The sequence below is a fragment of the Danio rerio genome, chromosome 6 (genome assembly GCF_052040795.2).
Source record: "Danio rerio strain M-AB ecotype USA chromosome 6, GRCz13ab, whole genome shotgun sequence".
NCBI classification, from domain to species: Eukaryota; Metazoa; Chordata; class Actinopteri; order Cypriniformes; family Danionidae; genus Danio; species Danio rerio.
In genome coordinates, this window is record NC_141026.1 from 7,124,319 (window position 1) to 7,151,149 (window position 26,831).

The following is a 26,831-nucleotide window of genomic DNA, read 5'->3' on the forward strand; positions in this document are numbered from 1 at the left end:
AAGGAAGAGATGGCCAGGATGACAGGAGGGTTACTTCCGAAAAAGAAAAAGGAGGATGCAAAATAGTCCACAGAATAGTACAACTGACAAAATAGTGGCAAACAAATAATTACAGTTTAATAAATGTCTCAGTCAACAGACCTACACAGTTATCTGATGAGAATTGCGGTAATTTAATCTTTTCTAACCACATAACTTGATTAAATTGATTCTGTATCTTCAAGCTTATTTGGCAAACAAACATGATTTTCTTTTTTTTAAAGATTTATTTTTGTCCTTTATTATTAGATAGGACAGTATTGAGACTGGAAGCGAAGTGGGAGAGAGGGGGTGGGGAAATGTCATCAAGGCAGGATTCGAACTCTCGACACCCTGACGTGCTATTGCACCATATGTCGGCGCGCTAACCACTAGGCTATTGCGCTGACACAAACATTATTTTCAAACCCAACTGTACATCAATTCTGATCAAACTATAAATGAAAACCGCATGTTTTTCCCAATAAAACAAATACAGTTTTTTGCTCATTTTTCAGTGTCATTTAATGTTTCAAAAATAATTTCCTAAATCTCATTTCCTAACATTTAACTGGTAAAAAATTAAACCCATTTCGATTTCAGCTGCAACATTCAGATGGTTGGGTCAGAATTTGGTTACAACAACATGAAAGCATGGATCTATCCTGCCTTGTCTCAGCAATTCAGGCTGGTGGTGGTGGTGTAATGGTGTGGGGGATATTGTCTTGGCACCACAGTGTACCCATCCTCTGATGGCTACTTCCAGCAGGATAATGCACCATGTCATAAAGTGTGAATCATCTCAGACTGGTATCTTGAACATGACACTGAGTTCACTGTACTCAAATGGCCTCGAAAGTCACCAGTTCTCAATCCAATAGAGCACCTTTGGGATGTGGTGAAACTGGAGACTTGCATCAGTGATGTGCAGCCGACAAACTGCGGGATGCTATCTATTAATTAAAGAATTATTGTTGATCTAGTTTTAGATCATAAAGGTGTATGTAGTCAACCCTGTTTGACAAAATCTTTTCAAAGTGATTCATAATCAATTCAAATGAAATGCGGCGCCGCGCGAACTGTTCGCTTGAGTCTCAAAACATTTTAGACTTTAAGACCCCGCGGAAACCCTAACAGAGAATGATCTTAAAGTGGTGGTCTCAAAAATTAAACAAAAATAGACTTGTGCTGCAAACGATGTGCTGACCAGTCTCATTAGGTGAGGTTCATTTTAAATTGAATAAACTATAATTCAATTATATAGTTGTTAGATTACACTTTTTTGTGTGTGCGTGTTGTGAATGATCGTTTATATAGGCATATTGGGGTGTGTGTGAGACCTTGCATTCAACATTTGTTTCTAACCACCCCTAAAAAATAGATGGGGTTGTGAGTCATTAGCTATGTTTGCATCCAAAATGTGAATGATCTGGATTATCGCATAAAAGACATACAAATTAAACAGCGTTTCCATCCAATAAGTCAAAGCGAACAAAATAGTCACTTCCTGATAAAGTGGCGCCAAATATCAACAGTAAAAACAGAATTTGCTGAAGTAGGAGAAGCTGCTTTAATCTTTTCTTCTTCTAATAAATTACTTACGCCTCAAAAGGCAATCCTGACACGCAGTGAACGCACGGTGGTGTTCGAAGGCGTCAGACGCGGAGCACAGACGCTCTTGATTCTGGAGGTCATTAATAATATAATAACACTAATACTGAAATGGTGAAGGTGTTTTAGAATGGTGTTACAGTGTGCACAGCCTGCAGGTTTGATCATTTACACACATTGTTATCCCCATATGATCTTTTTTAACCAAATCACATGACCTTTTTAATGCGCATACTGAAATTTGAGCGGTAAAAGTGTTTCCATTGTAGTTTATGCACATTTTTTATAGGATAAAAAGTTTATCCTACTCGATTATGCGCATATGTTTATGCGTATTATGTGCATCATGGCGTTTCCATCAACCGGTTCATGTGCATATCCAAAATGCACATAAAAATAGGTAGATGGAAACAGCTATTAGCATTATTTTAGTGGTCGTGGGCTGAAAAGTTTGGGAAGCCCTGAGCTAGTGTGCTCCAAAGAGTGACAAATTACATCTATAAAACTAGCTATGTTTCCATCCACCTATTTTATGTGCATTTTGCAAATGACCTTAAAAAAGGTCATGTGATTTTGTTAAAAGAGATCATGTGATGCTTAAAATGTGTGTGAATAGATAAAACGTCAGGCTGAGCACATTATAAAACATCTGAAATGTTGTTTTGGTCATTATAAAACGCCTTACCATTTCAGTATTAATGTTATTATATTTTAATGACCTCCAGAATCAAGAGCGCCTGTGCTCCGCATCTGACACCTTCAAACGCCACTGCGCGCTCACTGCTTGTCAGGATTGTTTTCTGAGGCGCATTCATTTAGAAAAGATTGATGCAGCTCCTACTGCAGCAAATGCAGTTTTTACTGTTGATATTTGGCGCCAGTTAATCAGGAAGTGACGATTTTGTTTGCTTCGACTCGTTGGATGGAAACGATGCTTCATTCACACAACTTTTATGCGATAATCCAGTTTTGCGCATAAAGTTTATTCGCATTTTTGGATGGAAACATAGCAACTGATAGAAACATTTAACACTAGCAGTTTGTTACTTCCACCAAAACTGTTTAAAGACTTTTTTTCCACATCAATTCATACTGGTTTCTCATCAAATCTTGACCAATCATGTACTCTGTAGCATTACATGTCCCACCCCCTTTTAAATCACCTCTCATTTGATGCACTTGAGCTCAACCAGTTAAGTAGCAGAAAATCATTCACTAAGTGCAAGATGACTACATGAAATGCTTTTTACGTTTACTTATGTGAGACAGTGATATGGTTTTACCTGATTATTTGAGATGTCACCTGCACCAAACATCTCCAAAAGTCTGTGATGGAAACTGTATAATGTTATAAAACAGAGAAGGCATTATAAATAAGACAATTCTATTTTTTTTAAATCAAATAAACACTCGGCTAAATGTTTCAAACTGTGTGAAAAGGAAGATGCAATATGCCAGACCCAGCAATACTGAAGGCCACTGTCAGAACGCCCTGGGCTCTCATTACACGCGAGCAGTGCCACAGATATACAAGTCTCCCTTTTTGAATGGAATTAGTTAAACAGACTGACTTCCTGAAGATATTTTAATTATATGACCAGCACCTTTACATAGTATGCAAGTTTGACACCCGGTGGTTTAACTAGGTATACTTTACAAGATTGACGACATCCCCACATTAGCAGGTGAGAGTTTTTGCCCTGACCAACCTGAAAACTCTATTTCAGAAACTGCTTCTATTTCTTACAGCTGAACAACAGGGTAAACGATGACAATGATCACCTCAGGTATAGCTCATGTGCTTTATTCACTGTTAAATGCTAATAATGTGAGCTTGAATGTCATTTTACGTGACAGCGCATGTAGAGGCATGATAACGGCTAAGATTGTAATGACATTCCTTCATCTGTGTAGCTGAGGAGTTTGATGGCCTCTCCAACTGTGTTGAGAAAATTTCGGACTCATCGCAGTCTGGTCCTGGTGCTCTGGAATTGATCCGCCAGAGCGCTGATCTTGAACTCTGAGCCTTCATCTCTACAGACTGATGGCTCCAGCTGAACCCACTGATCTGAATCAACAATGTCAACCCAAGACTGACACACAGAGAGCGGATGAAGGTTTTGTCCAGATGGTTTAGATACTGATCTTCCGCCTAAAAAATAAAATAAAAAAAGTGATAAGTGATGGTAAATGGATAAAAAAAAGTAAAAAAATAAATAAATAAGATGTCTTCACTCTTTCAACTTTTCTAAAGCTTTTAATTTGAAGTCCATGCCAGAAAAAATATACCATAAATAGGAAACACCTTTATTGTGTAAGGCTATGGGCTCTACTTTAAAAGGAGCAGTATGCAAGTTTGACATCCAGTGGTTGAACTAGGTATTGCACTAGGCTTGGGCGGTAATATGGTAATATGTTTTACAGCGGGATCTAAACATAGCAACGTTGTCAGTTTCAATACCATGATAAAATATAATGCACTTAAATAGGAGACAAGTATTAAATAACAAATATTATTTACTAATGCGTATGCGTGATTGTCATGATGAGACAGTGTCGAGAGAGAGAGGTGAGTTAAGGAGAGTCACGCAACAAATGACCTGACATTTGGCAGTATTTCTGAGTCACAGCACAGTATTTCTGAACTTAACGAGAACTGAGACCAGGTAAATACGAACTGGAGGTCTGCATTCCTGCTGCTGCAGCGCAGGAGCTGACCAGATTACTTGCGGAGCAGGAATACATTTCAGAATAAAGCATGGGAGCGGTCGGTAGCTCTAGTCTAATTTGAAAGGGAGCCACCCTGAGGACTAAAAATATCGCTCCAAAGTGAGTGAGCATGCATGTATGCTGTTTGTTTGTGTGTGTGTGTGTCAATTAAGAGCACATCAGCGTTCAGATTAATCAGAAGTTTTTGCACAAACCATTGTGATGACGTGACATTTAGATTTTAGACACCATTTCTATTTTTGCGACACATGTTTAGCTTGTGTCGCATGTTTTGGTGCACACTTCACATTTTCGAATTTTTTTGTGACATTTCTATTTTAGACATTGTTTCTATTTTTGCGACACATGTTTAGCTTGTGTTGCATGTTTTGGTGCACACTTCACATTTTCAAATTTTTTTTGTGACATTTCTATTTTAGACACCGTTTCTATGTTTGCGACACATGTTTAGCTTGTGTCGCATGTTTTGCGTGCACTTCACATTTTCGATTTTTTTCTTGACATTTCTATTTTAGACACCGTTTCTATTTTTACGACACATGTTTAGCTTGTGTCGCATGTTTTGGTGCACACTTCACATTTTTTATTTTTTTCGTGACATTTCTATTTTAGACACCGTTTCTATGTCTGCGACACATGTTTAGCTTGTGTCGCATGTTTTGCGTGCACTTCACATTTTCGATTTTTTTCATGACATTTAGATTTTAGACACCGTTTCTATTTTTGCGACACATGTTTAGCTTGAGTTGCATGTTTTGCGTGCACTTCACATTTTCGATTTTTTTCATGACATTTCTATTTTAGACATCGTTTCTATTTTTGCGACACATGTTTAGCTTGTGTCGCATGTTTTGCGTGCACTTCACATTTTCAAATTTTTTGGTGACATTTCTATTTTAGACACCGTTTCTATGTTTGCGACACATGTTTAGCTTGTGTCGCATGTTTTGCGTGCACTTCACATTTTCGATTTTTTTCGTGACATTTAGATTTTAGACACCGTTTCTATTTCTGCAACACATGTTTAGCTTGCGTCGCATGTTTTGGTGCACACTTCACATTTTAGATTTTTTTCATGAGCTTTTCTATTTTAGACACCGTTTCTATTTTTGTGACGCATGTTTAGCTTGCGTCGCATGTTTTGTGAAGGCACGGTGTAGTAAGGCACTTGACCAGCCAGTGCACACAGCTGCCTCCTGACCAATCAGAGCACCCCAGGCCACCCGGTCGATCAAGAGAGCACATCAGCTTTCAGATTAATCAGCGCACGTACGGCCCATGAAGAGCACATCAGCTTTCAGATTAATAAGCGCACGTACGGCCACCTGACCAACCAGAGGACCCAGGGTTCAACTGACCAGTCAGAGCACACAAGGCAACCTGACCGATCATAGCACCCTAGCTTTATGATATTTCTATTTTAGACACCGTTTCTATTTCTGCGACACATGTTTAGCTTGTGTCCCATGTTTTGCGTGCACTTCACATTTTCGATTTTTTTCGTGACATTTCTATTTTAGACACTGTTTCTATTTTTGCGACACATGTTTAGCTTGTGTCGCATGTTTTGGTGCACACTTCACATTTTTGATTTTTTTCGTGACATTTCTATTTTAGACACCGTTTCTATTTTTGCGACACATGTTTAGCTTGTGTCGAATGTTTTGCGTGCACTTCACATTTTTTAATTTTTTTCGTGACATTTCTATTTTAGACACCGTTTCTATGTCTGCGACACATGTTTAGCTTGTGTCGCATGTTTTGCGTGCACTTCACATTTTCGATTTTTTTTTGTGAACTTTAGATTTTAGACACCGTTTCTATTTTTGCGACACATGTTTAGCTTGTGTCGCATGTTTTGTGTGCACTTCACATTTTCGATTTTTTCCGTGACATTTCGATTTTAGACACCGTTTCTATTTCTGCATCACATGTTTAGCTTGCGTCACATGTTTTGCGTGCACTTCACATTTTAGATATTTTTCAAGAGCTTTTGTATTTTAGACACCGTTTCTATTTTTGTGACGCATGTTTAGCTTGCGTCGCATGTTTTGTGAAGGCACGGTGTAGTAAGGCACTTGACCAGCCAGTGCACACAGCAGCCTCCTGACCAATCAGAGCACCCCAAGCCACCCGGTCGATCAAGAGAGCACATCAGCTTTCAGATTAATCAGCGCACGTACGGCCCATGAAGAGCACATCAGCTTTCAGATTAATAAGCGCACGTACGGCCACCTGACCAACCAGAGGACCCATGGTTCAACTGACCAGTCAGAGCACACAAGGCAACCTGACCGATCATAGCACCCTAGCTTTATGATATTTCTATTTTAGACACCGTTTCTATTTTTGCGACACATGTTTAGCTTGTGTCGCATGTTTTGGTGCACACTTCACATTTTCGATTTTTTTCGTGACATTTCTATTTTAGACACCGTTTCTATGTTTGCGACACATGTTTAGCTTGTGTCACATGTTTTGCGTGCACTTCACATTTTCGATTTTTTCGTGACGTTTCTATTTTAGACACCGTTTCTATGTCTGTGACACATGTTTAGCTTGTGTCACATGTTTTGCGTGCACTTCACATTTTCGTTTTTTTTCGTGACATTTCTATTTTAGACACCGTTTCTATGTCTGCGACACATGTTTAGCTTGTGTCGCATGTTTTGCGTGCACTTCACATTTTCGATTTTTTTTATGACATTTAGATTTTAGACACCGTTTCTATTTTTGCGACACATGTTTAGCTTGTGTCGCATGTTTTGCGTGCACTTCACATTTTTGATTTTTTTTATGACATTTCTATTTTAGACACGTTTCTATTTTTGCGACACATGTTTAGCTTGCGTCGCATGTTTTGTGAATGCACGGTGTAGTAAGGCACTTGACCAGCCAGTGCACACAGCAGCCTCCTGACCAATCAGAGCACCTCAAGCCACCCGGTCGATCAAGAGAGCACATCAGCTTTCAGATTAATCAGCGCACGTACGGCCCATGAAGAGCACATCAGCTTTCAGATTAATAAGCGCACGTACGGCCACCTGACCAACCAGAGGACCCAGGGTCCAACTGACCAGTCAGAGCACACAAGGCAACCTGACCGATCATAGCACCCTAGCTTTATGATATTTCTATTTTAGACACCGTTTCTATTTTTGCGACACATGTTTAGCTTGTGTCGCATGTTTTGCGTGCACTTCACATTTTCGATTTTTTTCGTGACATTTCTATTTTAGACACCGTTTCTATGTCTGCGACACATGTTTAGCTTGTGTCACATGTTTTGCGTGCACTTCACATTTTCGATTTTTTCGTGACGTTTCTATTTTAGACACCGTTTCTATGTCTGTGACACATGTTTAGGTTGTGTCACATGTTTTGCGTGCACTTCACATTTTCGTTTTTTTTCGTGACATTTCTATTTTAGACACCGTTTCTATGTCTGCGACACATGTTTAGCTTGTGTCGCATGTTTTGCGTGCACTTCACATTTTCGATTTTTTTTATGACATTTAGATTTTAGACACCGTTTCTATTTTTGCGACACATGTTTAGCTTGTGTCGCATGTTTTGCGTGCACTTCACATTTTTGATTTTTTTTATGACATTTCTATTTTAGACACGTTTCTATTTTTGCGACACATGTTTAGCTTGCGTCGCATGTTTTGTGAAGGCACGGTGTAGTAAGGCACTTGACCAGCCAGTGCACACAGCAGCCTCCTGACCAATCAGAGCACCCCAAGCCACCCGGTCGATCAAGAGAGCACATCAGCTTTCAGATTAATCAGCGCACGTACGGCCCATGAAGAGCACATCAGCTTTCAGATTAATAAGCGCACGTACGGCCACCTGACCAACCAGAGGACCCAGGGTCCAACTGACCAGTCAGAGCACACAAGGCAACCTGACCGATCATAGCACCCTAGCTTTATGATATTTCTATTTTAGACACCGTTTCTATTTTTGCGACATATGTTTAGCTTGTGTCGCATGTTTTGCGTGCACTTCACATTTTCGATTTTTTTCGTGACATTTCTATTTTAGACACCGTTTCTATGTCTGCGACACATGTTTAGCTTGTGTCACATGTTTTGCGTGCACTTCACATTTTCGATTTTTTCGTGACATTTCTATTTTAGACACCGTTTCTATGTCTGCGACACATGTTTAGCTTGTGTCACATGTTTTGCGTGCACTTCACATTTTCGATTTTTTTCGTGACATTTCTATTTTAGACACCGTTTCTATTTTTGCGACACATGTTTAGCTTGTGTCGAATGTTTTGCGTGCACTTCACATTTTCGATTTTTTTCGTGACATTTCTATTTTAGACACCGTTTCTATGTCTGCGACACATGTTTAGCTTGTGTCGCATGTTTTGCGTGCACTTCACATTTTCGATTTTTTTTATGACATTTAGATTTTAGACACCGTTTCTATTTTTGCGACACATGTTTAGCTTGTGTCGCATGTTTTGCGTGCACTTCACATTTTCGATTTTTTTCATGACATTTCTATTTTAGACACCGTTTCTATTTTTGCGACACATGTTTAGCTTGTGTCGCATGTTTTGCGTGCACTTCACATTTTTGATTTTTTTTATGACATTTCTATTTTAGACACGTTTCTATTTTTGCGACACATGTTTAGCTTGCGTCGCATGTTTTGTGAAGGCACGGTGTAGTAAGGCACTTGACCAGCCAGTGCACACAGCAGCCTCCTGACCAATCAGAGCACCCCAAGCCACCCGGTCGATTAAGAGAGCACATCAGCTTTCAGATTAATCAGCGCACGTACGGCCCATGAAGAGCACATCAGCTTTCAGATTAATAAGCGCACGTACGGCCACCTGACCAACCAGAGAACCCAGGGTCCAACTGACCAGTCAGAGCACACAAGGCAACCTGACCGATCATAGCACCCTAGCTTTATGATATTTCTATTTTAGACACCGTTTCTATTTTTGCGACGCATGTTTAGCTTGTGTCGCATGTTTTGCGTGCACTTCACATTTTCGATTTTTTTCATGACATTTCTATTTTAGACACCGTTTCTATTTTTGCGACACATGTTTAGCTTGTGTCCCATGTTTTGGTGCACACTTCACATTTTTGATTTTTTTCGTGACATTTCTATTTTAGACACCGTTTCTATTTTTGCGACACATGTTTAGCTTGTGTCGCATGTTTTGGTGCACACTTCACATTTTTGATTTTTTTCGTGACATTTCTATTTTAGACACCGTTTCTATTTTTGCGACACATGTTTAGCTTGTGTCGCATGTTTTGCGTGCACTTCACATTTTCGATTTTTTTCATGACATTTAGATTTTACACACCGTTTCTGTTTTTGCGACACATGTTTAGCTTGTGTCGCATGTTTTGCGTGTACTTCACATTTTCGATTTTTTTTATGACATTTCTATTTTAGACATTGTTTCTATTTTTTCGACACATGTTTAGCTTGTGTCGCATGTTTTGTGAAGGCACGGTGTAGTAAGGCACTTGACCAGCCAGTGCACACAGCAGCCTCCTGACCAATCAGAGCACCCCAAGCCACCCGGTCGATCAAGAGAGCACATCAGCTTTCAGATTAATCAGCGCACGTACGGCCCATGAAGAGCACATCAGCTTTCAGATTAATAAGCGCACGTACGGCCACCTGACCAACCAGAGGACCCAGGGTCCAACTGACCAGTCAGAGCACACAAGGCAACCTGACCGATCATAGCACCCTAACTTTATGATATTTCTATTTTAGACACCGTTTCTATTTTTGCGACACATGTTTAGCTTGTGTCGCATGTTTTGCGTGCACTTCACATTTTCGATTTTTTTCATGACATTTCTATTTTAGACACCGTTTCTATTTTTGTGACACATGTTTAGCTTGTGTCGCATGTTTTGGTGCACACTTCACATTTTTGATTTTTTTCGTGACATTTCTATTTTAGACACTGTTTCTATTTTTGCGACACATGTTTAGCTTGTGTCGCATGTTTTGCGTGCACTTCACATTTTCTATTTTTTTTTATGACATTTAGATTTTAGACACCGTTTCTATTTTTGTGACACATGTTTAGCTTGTGTCGCATGTTTTGCGTGCACTTCACATTTTCGATTTTTTTTATGACATTTAGATTTTAGACACCGTTTCTATTTTTGCGACACATGTTTAGCTTGTGTCGCATGTTTTGCGTGCACTTCACATTTTCGATTTTTTTCATGACATTTCTATTTTAGACACCGTTTCTATTTTTGCGACACATGTTTAGCTTGTGTCGCATGTTTTGCGTGCACTTCACATTTTTGATTTTTTTTATGACATTTCTATTTTAGACACGTTTCTATTTTTGCGACACATGTTTAGCTTGCGTCGCATGTTTTGTGAAGGCACGGTGTAGTAAGGCACTTGACCAGCCAGTGCACACAGCAGCCTCCTGACCAATCAGAGCACCCCAAGCCACCCGGTCGATCAAGAGAGCACATCAGCTTTCAGATTAATCAGCGCACGTACGGCCCATGAAGAGCACATCAGCTTTCAGATTAATAAGCGCACGTACGGCCACCTGACCAACCAGAGAACCCAGGGTCCAACTGACCAGTCAGAGCACACAAGGCAACCTGACCGATCATAGCACCCTAGCTTTATGATATTTCTATTTTAGACACCGTTTCTATTTTTGCGACGCATGTTTAGCTTGTGTCTCATGTTTTGCGTGCACTTCACATTTTCGATTTTTTTCATGACATTTCTATTTTAGACACCGTTTCTATTTTTGCGACACATGTTTAGCTTGTGTCGCATGTTTTGGTGCACACTTCACATTTTTGATTTTTTTCGTGACATTTCTATTTTAGACACCGTTTCTATTTTTGCGACACATGTTTAGCTTGTGTCGCATGTTTTGCGTGCACTTCACATTTTCGATTTTTTTCATGACATTTAGATTTTACACACCGTTTCTATTTTTGCGACACATGTTTAGCTTGTGTCGCATGTTTTGCGTGCACTTCACATTTTCGATTTTTTTTATGACATTTCTATTTTAGACATTGTTTCTATTTTTGCGACACATGTTTAGCTTGTGTCGCATGTTTTGTGAAGGCACGGTGTAGTAAGGCACTTGACCAGCCAGTGCACACAGCAGCCTCCTGACCAATCAGAGCACCCCAAGCCACCCGGTCGATCAAGAGAGCACATCAGCTTTCAGATTAATCAGCGCACGTACGGCCCATGAAGAGCACATCAGCTTTCAGATTAATAAGCGCACGTACGGCCACCTGAACAACCAGAGGACCCAGGGTCCAACTGACCAGTCAGAGCACACAAGGCAACCTGACCGATCATAGCACCCTAACTTTATGATATTTCTATTTTAGACACCGTTTCTATTTTTGCGACACATGTTTAGCTTGTGTCGCATGTTTTGCGTGCACTTCACATTTTCGATTTTTTTCATGACATTTCTATTTTAGACACCGTTTCTATTTTTGCGACACATGTTTAGCTTGTGTCGCATGTTTTGGTGCACACTTCACATTTTTGATTTTTTTCGTGACATTTCTATTTTAGACACCGTTTCTATTTTTGCGACACATGTTTAGCTTGTGTCGCATGTTTTGCGTGCACTTCACATTTTCGATTTTTTTTATGACATTTAGATTTTAGACACCGTTTCTATTTCTGCAACACATGTTTAGCTTGCGTCGCATGTTTTGTGAAGGCACGGTGTAGTAAGGCACTTGACCAGCCAGTGCACACAGCAGCCTCCTGATAAATCAGAGCACCCCAAGCCACCCGGTCGATCAAGAAAGCACATCAGCTTTCAGATTAATCAGCGCACGTACGGCCCATGAAGAGCACATCAGCTTTCAGATTAATAAGCGCACGTACGGCCACCTGACCAACCAGAGGACCCAGGGTCCAACTGACCAGTCAGAGCACACAAGGCAACCTGACCGATCATAGCACCCTAGCTTTATGATATTTCTATTTTAGACACCGTTTCTATTTTTGCGACACATGTTTAGCTTGTGTCGCATGTTTTGCGTGCACTTCACATTTTCGATTTTTTTCGTGACATTTCTATTTTAGACACCGTTTCTATGTCTGCGACACATGTTTAGCTTGTGTCACATGTTTTGCGTGCACTTCACATTTTCGATTTTTTCGTGACGTTTCTATTTTAGACACCGTTTCTATGTCTGTGACACATGTTTAGCTTGTGTCACATGTTTTGCGTGCACTTCACATTTTCGATTTTTTTCGTGACATTTCTATTTTAGACACCGTTTCTATTTTTGTGACACATGTTTAGCTTGTGTCGAATGTTTTGCGTGCACTTCACATTTTCGATTTTTTTCGTGACATTTCTATTTTAGACACCTTTTCTATGTCTGCGACACATGTTTAGCTTGTGTCGCATGTTTTGCGTGCACTTCACATTTTCGATTTTTTTTTTGACATTTAGATCTTAGACACCGTTTCTATTTTTGCGACACATGTTTAGCTTGTGTCGCATGTTTTGCGTGCACTTCACATTTTCGATTTTTTTAATGACATTTCTATTTTAGACACGTTTCTATTTTTGCGACACATGTTTAGCTTGCGTCGCATGTTTTGTGAAGGCACGGTGTAGTAAGGCACTTGACCAGCCAGTGCACACAGCAGCCTCCTGACCAATCAGAGCACCCCAAGCCACCCGGTCGATCAAGAGAGCACATCAGCTTTCAGATTAATCAGCGCACGTACGGCCCATGAAGAGCACATCAGCTTTCAGATTAATAAGCGCACGTACGGCCACCTGACCAACCAGAGGACCCAGGGTCCAACTGACCAGTCAGAGCACACAAGGCAACCTGACCGATCATAGCACCCTAGCTTTATGATATTTCTATTTTAGACACCGTTTCTATTTTTGCGACACATGTTTAGCTTGTGTCGCATGTTTTGCGTGCACTTCACATTTTCGATTTTTTTCATGACATTTCTATTTTAGACACCGTTTCTATTTTTGCGACACATGTTTAGCTTGTGTCGCATGTTTTGCGTGCACTTCACATTTTCGATTTTTTTTATGACATTTAGATTTTAGACACCGTTTCTATTTTTGCGACACATGTTTAGCTTGTGTCGCATGTTTTGCGTGCACTTCACATTTTCGATTTTTTTTATGACATTTCTATTTTAGACATCGTTTCTATTTTTGCGACACATGTTTAGCTTGTGTCGCATGTTTTGGTGCACACTTCACATTTTCGAATTTTTTTGTGACATTTCTATTTTAGACACCGTTTCTATGTTTGCGACACATGTTTAGCTTGTGTCGCATGTTTTGCGTGCACTTCACATTTTCGATTTTTTTTATGACATTTAGATTTTAGACACCGTTTCTATTTTTGCGACACATGTTTAGCTTGTGTCGCATGTTTTGCGTGCACTTCACATTTTCGATTTTTTTTGTGACATTTCTATTTTAGACACCGTTTCTATGTCTGCGACACATGTTTAGCTTGTGTCACATGTTTTGCGTGCACTTCACATTTTCGATTTTTTTTATGACATTTCTATTTTAGACATTGTTTCTATTTTTGCGACACATGTTTAGCTTGTGTCGCATGTTTTGGTGCACACTTCACATTTTCAAATTTTTTTGTGACATTTCTATTTTAGACACCGTTTCTATGTTTGCGACACATGTTTAGCTTGTGTCGCATGTTTTGCGTGCACTTCACATTTTCGATTTTTTTCGTGACATTTAGATTTTAGACACCGTTTCTATTTCTGCAACACATGTTTAGCTTGCGTTGCATGTTTTGTGAAGGCACGGTGTAGTAAGGCACTTGACCAGCCAGTGCACACAGCAGCCTCCTGACCAATCAGAGCACCCCAAGCCACCCGGTCGATCAAGAGAGCACATCAGCTTTCAGATTAATCAGCGCACGTACGGCCCATGAAGAGCACATCAGCTTTCAGATTAATAAGCGCACGTACGGCCACCTGACCAACCAGAGGACCCAGGGTCCAACTGACCAGTCAGAGCACACAAGGCAACCTGACCGATCATAGCACCCTAGCTTTATGATATTTCTATTTTAGACACCGTTTCTATTTTTGCGACACATGTTTAGCTTGTGTCGCATGTTTTGCGTGCACTTCACATTTTCGATTTTTTTCATGACATTTCTATTTTAGACACCGTTTCTATTTTTGCGACACATGTTTAGCTTGTGTCCCATGTTTTGGTGCACACTTCACATTTTTGATTTTTTTCGTGACATTTCTATTTTAGACACCGTTTCTATTTTTGCGACACATGTTTAGCTTGTGTCGCATGTTTTGCGTGCACTTCACATTTTCGATTTTTTTTATGACATTTAGATTTTAGACACCGTTTCTATTTTTGCGACACATGTTTAGCTTGTGTCGCATGTTTTGCGTGCACTTCACAATTTCGATTTTTTTTTATGACATTTCTATTTTAGACATCGTTTCTATTTTTGCGACACATGTTTAGCTTGTGTCGCATGTTTTGGTGCACACTTCACATTTTCGAATTTTTTTGTGACATTTCTATTTTAGACACCGTTTCTGTGTTTGCGACACATGTTTAGCTTGTGTCGCATGTTTTGCGTGCACTTCACATTTTCGATTTTTTTGTGACATTTAGATTTTAGACACCGTTTCTATTTCTGCAACACATGTTTAGCTTGCGTCGCATGTTTTGTGAAGGCACGGTGTAGTAAGGCACTTGACCAGCCAGTGCACACAGCAGCCTCCTGATAAATCAGAGCACCCCAAGCCACCCGGTCGATCAAGAAAGCACATCAGCTTTCAGATTAATCAGCGCACGTACGGCCCATGAAGAGCACATCAGCTTTCAGATTAATAAGCGCACGTACGGCCACCTGACCAACCAGAGGACCCAGGGTCCAACTGACCAGTCAGAGCACACAAGGCAACCTGACCGATCATAGCACCCTAGCTTTATGATATTTCTATTTTAGACACCGTTTCTATTTTTGCGACACATGTTTAGCTTGTGTCGCATGTTTTGCGTGCACTTCACATTTTCGATTTTTTTCGTGACATTTCTATTTTAGACACCGTTTCTATGTCTGCGACACATGTTTAGCTTGTGTCACATGTTTTGCGTGCACTTCACATTTTCGATTTTTTCGTGACGTTTCTATTTTAGACACCGTTTCTATGTCTGTGACACATGTTTAGCTTGTGTCACATGTTTTGCGTGCACTTCACATTTTCGATTTTTTTCGTGACATTTCTATTTTAGACACCGTTTCTATTTTTGTGACACATGTTTAGCTTGTGTCGAATGTTTTGCGTGCACTTCACATTTTCGATTTTTTTCGTGACATTTCTATTTTAGACACCTTTTCTATGTCTGCGACACATGTTTAGCTTGTGTCGCATGTTTTGCGTGCACTTCACATTTTCGATTTTTTTTTTGACATTTAGATCTTAGACACCGTTTCTATTTTTGCGACACATGTTTAGCTTGTGTCGCATGTTTTGCGTGCACTTCACATTTTCGATTTTTTTAATGACATTTCTATTTTAGACACGTTTCTATTTTTGCGACACATGTTTAGCTTGCGTCGCATGTTTTGTGAAGGCACGGTGTAGTAAGGCACTTGACCAGCCAGTGCACACAGCAGCCTCCTGACCAATCAGAGCACCCCAAGCCACCCGGTCGATCAAGAGAGCACATCAGCTTTCAGATTAATCAGCGCACGTACGGCCCATGAAGAGCACATCAGCTTTCAGATTAATAAGCGCACGTACGGCCACCTGACCAACCAGAGGACCCAGGGTCCAACTGACCAGTCAGAGCACACAAGGCAACCTGACTGATCATAGCACCCTAGCTTTATGATATTTCTATTTTAGACACCGTTTCTATTTTTGCGACACATGTTTAGCTTGTGTCGCATGTTTTGCGTGCACTTCACATTTTCGATTTTTTTCATGACATTTCTATTTTAGACACCGTTTCTATTTTTGCGACACATGTTTAGCTTGTGTCTCATGTTTTGGTGCACACTTCACATTTTTGATTTTTTTCGTGACATTTCTATTTTAGACACCGTTTCTATTTTTGCGACACATGTTTAGCTTGTGTCGCATGTTTTGCGTGCACTTCACATTTTCGATTTTTTTTATGACATTTCTATTTTAGACATCGTTTCTATTTTTGCGACACATGTTTAGCTTGTGTCGCATGTTTTGGTGCACACTTCACATTTTCGAATTTTTTTGTGACATTTCTATTTTAGACACCGTTTCTATGTTTGCGACACATGTTTAGCTTGTGTCGCATGTTTTGCGTGCACTTCACATTTTCGATTTTTTTCGTGACATTTAGATTTTAGACACCGTTTCTATTTCTGCAACACATGTTTAGCTTGCGTTGCATGTTTTGTGAAGGCACGGTGTAGTAAGGCACTTGACCAGCCAGTGCACACAGCAGCCTCCTGACCAATCAGAGCACCCCAAGCCACGCGGTCGATCAAGAGAGCACATCAGCTTTCAGATTAATCAGCGCACGTACGGCCCATGAAGAGCACATCAGCTTTCAGATTAATAAGCGCACGTACGGCCACCTGACCAACCAGAGGACCCAGGGTCCAACTGACCAGTCAGAGCACACAAGGCAACCTGACCGATCATAGCACCCTAGCTTTATGATATTTCTATTTTAGACACCGTTTCTATTTTTGCGACACATGTTTAGCTTGTGTCGCATGTTTTGCGTGCACTTCACATTTTCGATTTTTTTCATGACATTTCTATTTTAGACACCGTTTCTATTTTTGCGACACATGTTTAGCTTGTGTCTCATGTTTTGGTGCACACTTCACATTTTTGATTTTTTTCGTGACATTTCTATTTTAGACACCGTTTCTATTTTTGCGACACATGTTTAGCTTGTGTCGCATGTTTTGCGTGCACTTCACATTTTCGATTTTTTTTATGACATTTCTATTTTAGACATCGTTTCTATTTTTGCGACACATGCTTAGCTTGTGTCGCATGTTTTGGTGCACACTTCACATTTTCGAATTTTTTTGTGACATTTCTATTTTAGACACCGTTTCTATGTTTGCGACACATGTTTAGCTTGTGTCGCATGTTTTGCGTGCACTTCACATTTTCGATTTTTTTCGTGACATTTAGATTTTAGACACCGTTTCTATTTCTGCAACACATGTTTAGCTTGCGTTGCATGTTTTGTGAAGGCACGGTGTAGTAAGGCACTTGACCAGCCAGTGCACACAGCAGCCTCCTGACCAATCAGAGCACCCCAAGCCACGCGGTCGATCAAGAGAGCACATCAGCTTTCAGATTAATCAGCGCACGTACGGCCCATGAAGAGCACATCAGCTTTCAGATTAATAAGCGCACGTACGGCCACCTGACCAACCAGAGGACCCAGGGTCCAACTGACCAGTCAGAGCACACAAGGCAACCTGACCGATCATAGCACCCTAGCTTTATGATATTTCTATTTTAGACACCGTTTCTATTTTTGCGACACATGTTTAGCTAGTGTCGCATGTTTTGCGTGCACTTCACATTTTCGATTTTTTTCGTGACATTTCTATTTTAGACACCGTTTCTATGTCTGCGACACATGTTTAGCTTGTGTCACATGTTTTGCGTGCACTTCACATTTTCGATTTTTTCGTGACGTTTCTATTTTAGACACCGTTTCTATGTCTGTGACACATGTTTAGCTTGTGTCACATGTTTTGCGTGCACTTCACATTTTCGATTTTTTTCGTGACATTTCTATTTTAGACACCGTTTCTATTTTTGTGACACATGTTTAGCTTGTGTCGAATGTTTTGCGTGCACTTCACATTTTCGATTTTTTTCGTGACATTTCTATTTTAGACACCTTTTCTATGTCTGCGACACATGTTTAGCTTGTGTCGCATGTTTTGCGTGCACTTCACATTTTCGATTTTTTTTATGACATTTAGATTTTAGACACCGTTTCTATTTTTGCGACACATGTTTAGCTTGTGTCGCATGTTTTGCGTGCACTTCACATTTTCGATTTTTTTAATGACATTTCTATTTTAGACACGTTTCTATTTTTGCGACACATGTTTAGCTTGCGTCGCATGTTTTGTGAAGGCACGGTGTAGTAAGGCACTTGACCAGCCAGTGTACACAGCAGCCTCCTGACCAATCAGAGCACCCCAAGCCACCCGGTCGATCAAGAGAGCACATCAGCTTTCAGATTAATCAGCGCACGTACGGCCCATGAAGAGCACATCAGCTTTCAGATTAATAAGCGCACGTACGGCCACCTGACCAACCAGAGGACCCAGGGTCCAACTGACCAGTCAGAGCACACAAGGCAACCTGACCGATCATAGCACCCTAGCTTTATGATATTTCTATTTTAGACACCGTTTCTATTTTTGCGACACATGTTTAGCTTGTGTCGCATGTTTTGCGTGCACTTCACATTTTCGATTTTTTTCATGACATTTCTATTTTAGACACCGTTTCTATTTTTGCGACACATGTTTAGCTTGTGTCGCATGTTTTGCGTGCACTTCACATTTTCGATTTTTTTTATGACATTTAGATTTTAGACACCGTTTCTATTTTTGCGACACATGTTTAGCTTGTGTCGCATGTTTTGCGTGCACTTCACATTTTCGATTTTTTTTATGACATTTCTATTTTAGACATCGTTTCTATTTTTGCGACACATGTTTAGCTTGTGTCGCATGTTTTGGTGCACACTTCACATTTTCGAATTTTTTTGTGACATTTCTATTTTAGACACCGTTTCTATGTTTGCGACACATGTTTAGCTTGTGTCGCATGTTTTGCGTGCACTTCACATTTTCGATTTTTTTTATGACATTTAGATTTTAGACACCGTTTCTATTTTTGCGACACATGTTTAGCTTGTGTCGCATGTTTTGCGTGCACTTCACATTTTCGATTTTTTTTGTGACATTTCTATTTTAGACACCGTTTCTATGTCTGCGACACATGTTTAGCTTGTGTCACATGTTTTGCGTGCACTTCACATTTTCGATTTTTTTTATGACATTTCTATTTTAGACATTGTTTCTATTTTTGCGACACATGTTTAGCTTGTGTCGCATGTTTTGGTGCACACTTCACATTTTCAAATTTTTTTGTGACATTTCTATTTTAGACACCGTTTCTATGTTTGCGACACATGTTTAGCTTGTGTCGCATGTTTTGCGTGCACTTCACATTTTCGATTTTTTTCGTGACATTTAGATTTTAGACACCGTTTCTATTTCTGCAACACATGTTTAGCTTGCGTTGCATGTTTTGTGAAGGCACGGTGTAGTAAGGCACTTGACCAGCCAGTGCACACAGCAGCCTCCTGACCAATCAGAGCACCCCAAGCCACCCGGTCGATCAAGAGAGCACATCAGCTTTCAGATTAATCAGCGCACGTACGGCCCATGAAGAGCACATCAGCTTTCAGATTAATAAGCGCACGTACGGCCACCTGACCAACCAGAGGACCCAGGGTCCAACTGACCAGTCAGAGCACACAAGGCAACCTGACCGATCATAGCACCCTAACTTTATGATATTTCTATTTTAGACACCGTTTCTATTTTTGCGACACATGTTTAGCTTGTGTCACATGTTTTGCGTGCACTTCACATTTTCGATTTTTTCGTGACATTTCTATTTTAGACACCGTTTCTATTTTTGCGACACATGTTTAGCTTGTGTCGCATGTTTTGCGTGCACTTCACATTTTCGATTTTTTTTATGACATTTCTATTTTAGACACGTTTCTATTTTTGCGACACATGTTTAGCTTGCGTCGCATGTTTTGTGAAGGCACGGTGTAGTAAGGCACTTGACCAGCCAGTGCACACAGCAGCCTCCTGACCAATCAGAGCACCCCAAGCCACCCGGTCGATCAAGAGAGCACATCAGCTTTCAGATTAATCAGCGCACGTACGGCCCATGAAGAGCACATCAGCTTTCAGATTAATAAGCGCACGTACGGCCACCTGACCAACCAGAGGACCCAGGGTCCAACTGACCAGTCAGAGCACACAAGGCAACCTGACCGATCATAGCACCCTAGCTTTATGATATTTCTATTTTAGACACCGTTTCTATTTTTGCGACACATGTTTAGCTTGTGTCGCATGTTTTGCGTGCACTTCACATTTTCGATTTTTTTCATGACATTTCTATTTTAGACACCGTTTCTATTTTTGCGACACATGTTTAGCTTGTGTCCCATGTTTTGGTGCACACTTCACATTTTTGATTTTTTTCGTGACATTTCTATTTTAGACACCGTTTCTATTTTTGCGACACATGTTTAGCTTGTGTCGCATGTTTTGCGTGCACTTCACATTTTCGATTTTTTTTATGACATTTAGATTTTAGACACCGTTTCTATTTTTGCGACACATGTTTAGCTTGTGTCGCATGTTTTGCGTGCACTTCACAATTTCGATTTTTTTTTATGACATTTCTATTTTAGACATCGTTTCTATTTTTGCGACACATGTTTAGCTTGTGTCGCATGTTTTGGTGCACACTTCACATTTTCGAATTTTTTTGTGACATTTCTATTTTAGACACCGTTTCTGTGTTTGCGACACATGTTTAGCTTGTGTCGCATGTTTTGCGTGCACTTCACATTTTCGATTTTTTTGTGACATTTAGATTTTAGACACCGTTTCTATTTCTGCAACACATGTTTAGCTTGCGTCGCATGTTTTGTGAAGGCACGGTGTAGTAAGGCACTTGACCAGCCAGTGCACACAGCAGCCTCCTGACCAATCAGAGCACCCAAGCCACCCGGTCGATCAAGAAAGCACATCAGCTTTCAGATTAATCAGCGCACGTACGGCCCATGAAGAGCACATCAGCTTTCAGATTAATAAGCGCACGTACGGCCACCTGACCAACCAGAGGACCCAGGGTCCAACTGACCAGTCAGAGCACACAAGGCAACCTGACCGATCATAGCACCCTAGCTTTATGATATTTCTATTTTAGACACCGTTTCTATTTTTGCGACACATGTTTAGCTTGTGTCGCATGTTTTGCGTGCACTTCACATTTTCGATTTTTTTCGTGACATTTCTATTTTAGACACCGTTTCTATGTCTGCGACACATGTTTAGCTTGTGTCACATGTTTTGCGTGCACTTCACATTTTCGATTTTTTCGTGACGTTTCTATTTTAGACACCGTTTCTATGTCTGTGACACATGTTTAGCTTGTGTCACATGTTTTGCGTGCACTTCACATTTTCGATTTTTTTCGTGACATTTCTATTTTAGACACCGTTTCTATTTTTGTGACACATGTTTAGCTTGTGTCGAATGTTTTGCGTGCACTTCACATTTTCGATTTTTTTCGTGACATTTCTATTTTAGACACCTTTTCTATGTCTGCGACACATGTTTAGCTTGTGTCGCATGTTTTGCGTGCACTTCACATTTTCGATTTTTTTTATGACATTTAGATTTTAGACACCGTTTCTATTTTTGCGACACATGTTTAGCTTGTGTCGCATGTTTTGCGTGCACTTCACATTTTCGATTTTTTTAATGACATTTCTATTTTAGACACGTTTCTATTTTTGCGACACATGTTTAGCTTGCGTCGCATGTTTTGTGAAGGCACGGTGTAGTAAGGCACTTGACCAGCCAGTGCACACAGCAGCCTCCTGACCAATCAGAGCACCCCAAGCCACCCGGTCGATCAAGAGAGCACATCAGCTTTCAGATTAATCAGCGCACGTACGGCCCATGAAGAGCACATCAGCTTTCAGATTAATAAGCGCACGTACGGCCACCTGACCAACCAGAGGACCCAGGGTCAAACTGACCAGTCAGAGCACACAAGGCAACCTGACCGATCATAGCACCCTAGCTTTATGATATTTCTATTTTAGACACCGTTTCTATTTTTGCGACACATGTTTAGCTTGTGTCGCATGTTTTGCGTGCACTTCACATTTTTGATTTTTTTCGTGACATTTCTATTTTAGACACCGTTTCTATTTTTGCGACACATGTTTAGCTTGTGTCGCATGTTTTGCGTGCACTTCACATTTTCGATTTTTTTCATGACATTTAGATTTTAGACACCGTTTCTATTTTTGCGACACATGTTTAGCTTGTGTCGCATGTTTTGCGTGCACTTCACATTTTCGATTTTTTTTATGACATTTCTATTTTAGACATCGTTTCTATTTTTGCGACACATGTTTAGCTTGTGTCGCATGTTTTGGTGCACACTTCACATTTTCGAATTTTTTTGTGACATTTCTATTTTAGACACCGTTTCTATGTTTGCGACACATGTTTAGCTTGTGTCGCATGTTTTGCGTGCACTTCACATTTTCGATTTTTTTCGTGACATTTAGATTTTAGACACCGTTTCTATTTCTGCAACACATGTTTAGCTTGCGTTGCATGTTTTGTGAAGGCACGGTGTAGTAAGGCACTTGACCAGCCAGTGCACACAGCAGCCTCCTGACCAATCAGAGCACCCCAAGCCACCCGGTCGATCAAGAGAGCACATCAGCTTTCAGATTAATCAGCGCACGTACGGCCCATGAAGAGCACATCAGCTTTCAGATTAATAAGCGCACGTACGGCCACATGACCAACCAGAGGACCCAGGGTCCAACTGACCAGTCAGAGCACACAAGGCAACCTGACCGATCATAGCACCCTAGCTTTATGATATTTCTATTTTAGACACCGTTTCTATTTTTGCGACACAAGTTTAGCTTGTGTCGCATGTTTTGCGTGCACTTCACATTTTCGATTTTTTTCGTGACATTTCTATTTTAGACACCGTTTCTATGTCTGCGACACGTTTAGCTTGTGTCACATGTTTTGCGTGCACTTCACATTTTCGATTTTTTCGTGACGTTTCTATTTTAGACACCGTTTCTATGTCTGTGACACATGTTTAGCTTGTGTCACATGTTTTGCGTGCACTTCACATTTTCGATTTTTTTCGTGACATTTCTATTTTAGACACCTTTTCTATGTCTGCGACACATGTTTAGCTTGTGTCGCATGTTTTGCGTGCACTTCACATTTTCGATTTTTTTTATGACATTTAGATTTTAGACACCGTTTCTATTTTTGCGACACATGTTTAGCTTGCGTCGCATGTTTTGTGAAGGCACGGTGTAGTAAGGCACTTGACCAGCCAGTGCACACAGCAGCCTCCTGACCAATCAGAGCACCCCAAGCCACCCGGTCGATCAAGAGAGCACATCAGCTTTCAGATTAATCAGCGCACGTACGGCCCATGAAGAGCACATCAGCTTTCAGATTAATAAGCGCACGTACGGCCACCTGACCAACCAGAGGACCCAGGGTCCAACTGACCAGTTAGAGCACACAAGGCAACCTGACCGATCATAGCACCCTAACTTTATGATATTTCTATTTTAGACACCGTTTCTATTTTTGCGACACATGTTTAGCTTGTGTCGCATGTTTTGCGTGCACTTCACATTTTCGATTTTTTTTGTGACATTTCTATTTTAGACACCGTTTCTATGTCTGCGACACATGTTTAGCTTGTGTCACATGTTTTGCGTGCACTTCACATTTTCGATTTTTTTTATGACATTTCTATTTTAGACATTGTTTCTATTTTTGCGACACATGTTTAGCTTGTGTCGCATGTTTTGGTGCACACTTCACACTTTCAAATTTTTTTGTGACATTTCTATTTTAGACACCGTTTCTATGTTTGCGACACATGTTTAGCTTGTGTCGCATGTTTTGCGTGCACTTCACATTTTCGATTTTTTTCGTGACATTTAGATTTTAGACACCGTTTCTATTTCTGCAACACATGTTTAGCTTGCGTTGCATGTTTTGTGAAGGCACGGTGTAGTAAGGCACTTGACCAGCCAGTGCACACAGCAGCCTCCTGACCAATCAGAGCACCCCAAGCCACCCGGTCGATCAAGAGAGCACATCAGCTTTCAGATTAATCAGCGCACGTACGGCCCATGAAGAGCACATCAGCTTTCAGATTAATAAGCGCACGTACGGCCACCTGACCAACCAGAGGACCCAGGGTCCAACTGACCAGTCAGAGCACACAAGGCAACCTGACCGATCATAGCACCCTAACTTTATGATATTTCTATTTTAGACACCGTTTCTATTTTTGCGACACATGTTTAGCTTGTGTCGCATGTTTTGCGTGCACTTCACATTTTCGATTTTTTTTGTGACATTTCTATTTTAGACACCGTTTCTATGTGTGTGACACATGTTTAGCTTGTGTCACATGTTTTGCGTGCACTTCACATTTTCGTTTTTTTTCGTGACATTTCTATTTTAGACACCGTTTCTATTTTTGCCACACATGTTTAGCTTGTGTCGAATGTTTTGCGTGCACTTCACATTTTCGATTTTTTTCGTAACATTTCTATTTTAGACACCGTTTCTATGTCTGCGACACATGTTTAGCTTGTGTCACATGTTTTGCGTGCACTTCACATTTTCGATTTTTTCGTGACATTTCTATTTTAGACACCGTTTCTATGTCTGTGACACATGTTTAGCTTGTGTCACATGTTTTGCGTGCACTTCACATTTTCGTTTTTTTTCGTGACATTTCTATTTTAGACACCGTTTCTATTTTTGCCACACATGTTTAGCTTGTGTTGCATGTTTTGCGTGCACTTCACATTTTCGATTTTTTTTATGACATTTAGATTTTAGACACCGTTTCTTTTTTTGCGAAACATGTTTAGCTTGTGTCGCATGTTTTGCGTGCACTTCACATTTTCGATTTTTTTAATGACATTTCTATTTTAGACACGTTTCTATTTTTGCGACACATGTTTAGCTTGCGTCGCATGTTTTGTGAAGGCACGGTGTAGTAAGGCACTTGACCAGCCAGTGCACACAGCAGCCTCCTGACCAATCAGAGCACCCCAAGCCACCCGGTCGATCAAGAGAGCACATCAGCTTTCAGATTAATCAGCGCACGTACGGCCCATGAAGAGCACATCAGCTTTCAGATTAATAAGCGCACGTACGGCCACCTGACCAACCAGAGGACCCAGGGTCCAACTGACCAGTCAGAGCACACAAGGCAACCTGACCGATCATAGCACCCTAGCTTTATGATATTTCTATTTTAGACACCGTTTCTATTTTTGCGACACATGTTTAGCTTGTGTCGCATGTTTTGGTGCACACTTCACATTTTTGATTTTTTTCGTGACATTTCTATTTTAGACACCGTTTCTATTTTTGCGACACATGTTTAGCTTGTGTCGCATGTTTTGCGTGCACTTCACATTTTCGATTTTTTTTCATGACATTTAGATTTTACACACCGTTTCTATTTTTGCGACACATGTTTAGCTTGTGTCGCATGTTTTGCGTGCACTTCACATTTTCGATTTTTTTTATGACATTTCTATTTTAGACATTGTTTCTATTTTTGCGACACATGTTTAGCTTGTGTCGCATGTTTTGGTGCACACTTCACATTTTCAAATTTTTTGTGACATTTCTATTTTAGACACCGTTTCTATGTTTGCGACACATGTTTAGCTTGTGTCGCATGTTTTGCGTGCACTTCACATTTTCGATTTTTTTCGTGACATTTAGATTTTAGACACAGTTTCTATTTCTGCAACACATGTTTAGCTTGTGTCACATGTTTTGCGTGCACTTCACATTTTCGATTTTTTCGTGACGTTTCTATTTTAGACACCGTTTCTATGTCTGTGACACATGTTTAGCTTGTGTCACATGTTTTGCGTGCACTTCACATTTTCGATTTTTTTCGTGACATTTCTATTTTAGACACCTTTTCTATGTCTGCGACACATGTTTAGCTTGTGTCGCATGTTTTGCGTGCACTTCACATTTTCGATTTTTTTTATGACATTTAGATTTTAGACACCGTTTCTATTTTTGCGACACATGTTTAGCTTGCGTCGCATGTTTTGTGAAGGCACGGTGTAGTAAGGCACTTGACCAGCCAGTGCACACAGCAGCCTCCTGACCAATCAGAGCACCCCAAGCCACCCGGTCGATCAAGAGAGCACATCAGCTTTCAGATTAATCAGCGCACGTACGGCCCATGAAGAGCACATCAGCTTTCAGATTAATAAGCGCACGTACGGCCACCTGACCAACCAGAGGACCCAGGGTCCAACTGACCAGTCAGAGCACACAAGGCAACCTGACCGATCATAGCACCCTAACTTTATGATATTTCTATTTTAGACACCGTTTCTATTTTTGCGACACATGTTTAGCTTGTGTCGCATGTTTTGCGTGCACTTCACATTTTCGATTTTTTTTGTGACATTTCTATTTTAGACACCGTTTCTATGTCTGCGACACATGTTTAGCTTGTGTCACATGTTTTGCGTGCACTTCACATTTTCG

General features: G+C 40.4%; 4 long non-coding RNA genes across 7 annotated transcripts in view; 1 reads left to right on the plus strand and 3 right to left on the minus strand.

Annotated features, from left to right (window-relative positions):
- Positions 1-2,980: 2,980 nt before the first annotated feature.
- LOC110438668 (uncharacterized) overlaps positions 2,981-26,831 on the minus strand; it is a 130,032-nt gene continuing 106,181 nt past the window's right edge. The window contains exon 4 of the long non-coding RNA XR_015493141.1: positions 2,981-3,781. This is a non-coding gene — a long non-coding RNA (uncharacterized LOC110438668). The remainder of the gene's footprint in view (positions 3,782-26,831) is intronic.
- On the minus strand, positions 4,665-15,038 carry LOC147843334 (uncharacterized). Its single transcript, XR_015493153.1, has 5 exons — positions 14,564-15,038; positions 13,997-14,472; positions 12,847-13,708; positions 7,545-7,989; positions 4,665-4,787 (listed from the first exon to the last, which is right to left on the minus strand). It is a non-coding gene; the product is annotated as an uncharacterized LOC147843334 (long non-coding RNA).
- LOC147843335 (uncharacterized) lies at positions 17,359-23,163 on the minus strand. Of its 2 annotated transcripts, XR_015944636.1 has the most exons (4): positions 21,867-23,163; positions 20,099-20,768; positions 18,148-18,286; positions 17,359-17,529 (listed from the first exon to the last, which is right to left on the minus strand). It is a non-coding gene; the product is annotated as an uncharacterized LOC147843335 (long non-coding RNA). The 2 variants fall into 2 exon arrangements; XR_015944635.1 differs by lacking the exon at positions 17,359-17,529 and having other exon boundaries at positions 18,072-18,286.
- On the plus strand, positions 22,504-26,084 carry LOC147843338 (uncharacterized). Of its 3 annotated transcripts, XR_015944630.1 has the most exons (4): positions 22,505-22,653; positions 22,844-23,242; positions 23,853-25,081; positions 25,175-25,602. It is a non-coding gene; the product is annotated as an uncharacterized LOC147843338 (long non-coding RNA). The 3 variants fall into 3 exon arrangements; XR_015944629.1 differs by lacking the exon at positions 22,844-23,242 and having other exon boundaries at positions 22,504-22,750; positions 24,174-25,081; positions 25,175-25,594; XR_015493152.1 differs by lacking the exons at positions 22,505-22,653; positions 22,844-23,242 and adding an exon at positions 25,794-26,084 and having other exon boundaries at positions 24,646-24,890; positions 25,175-25,699.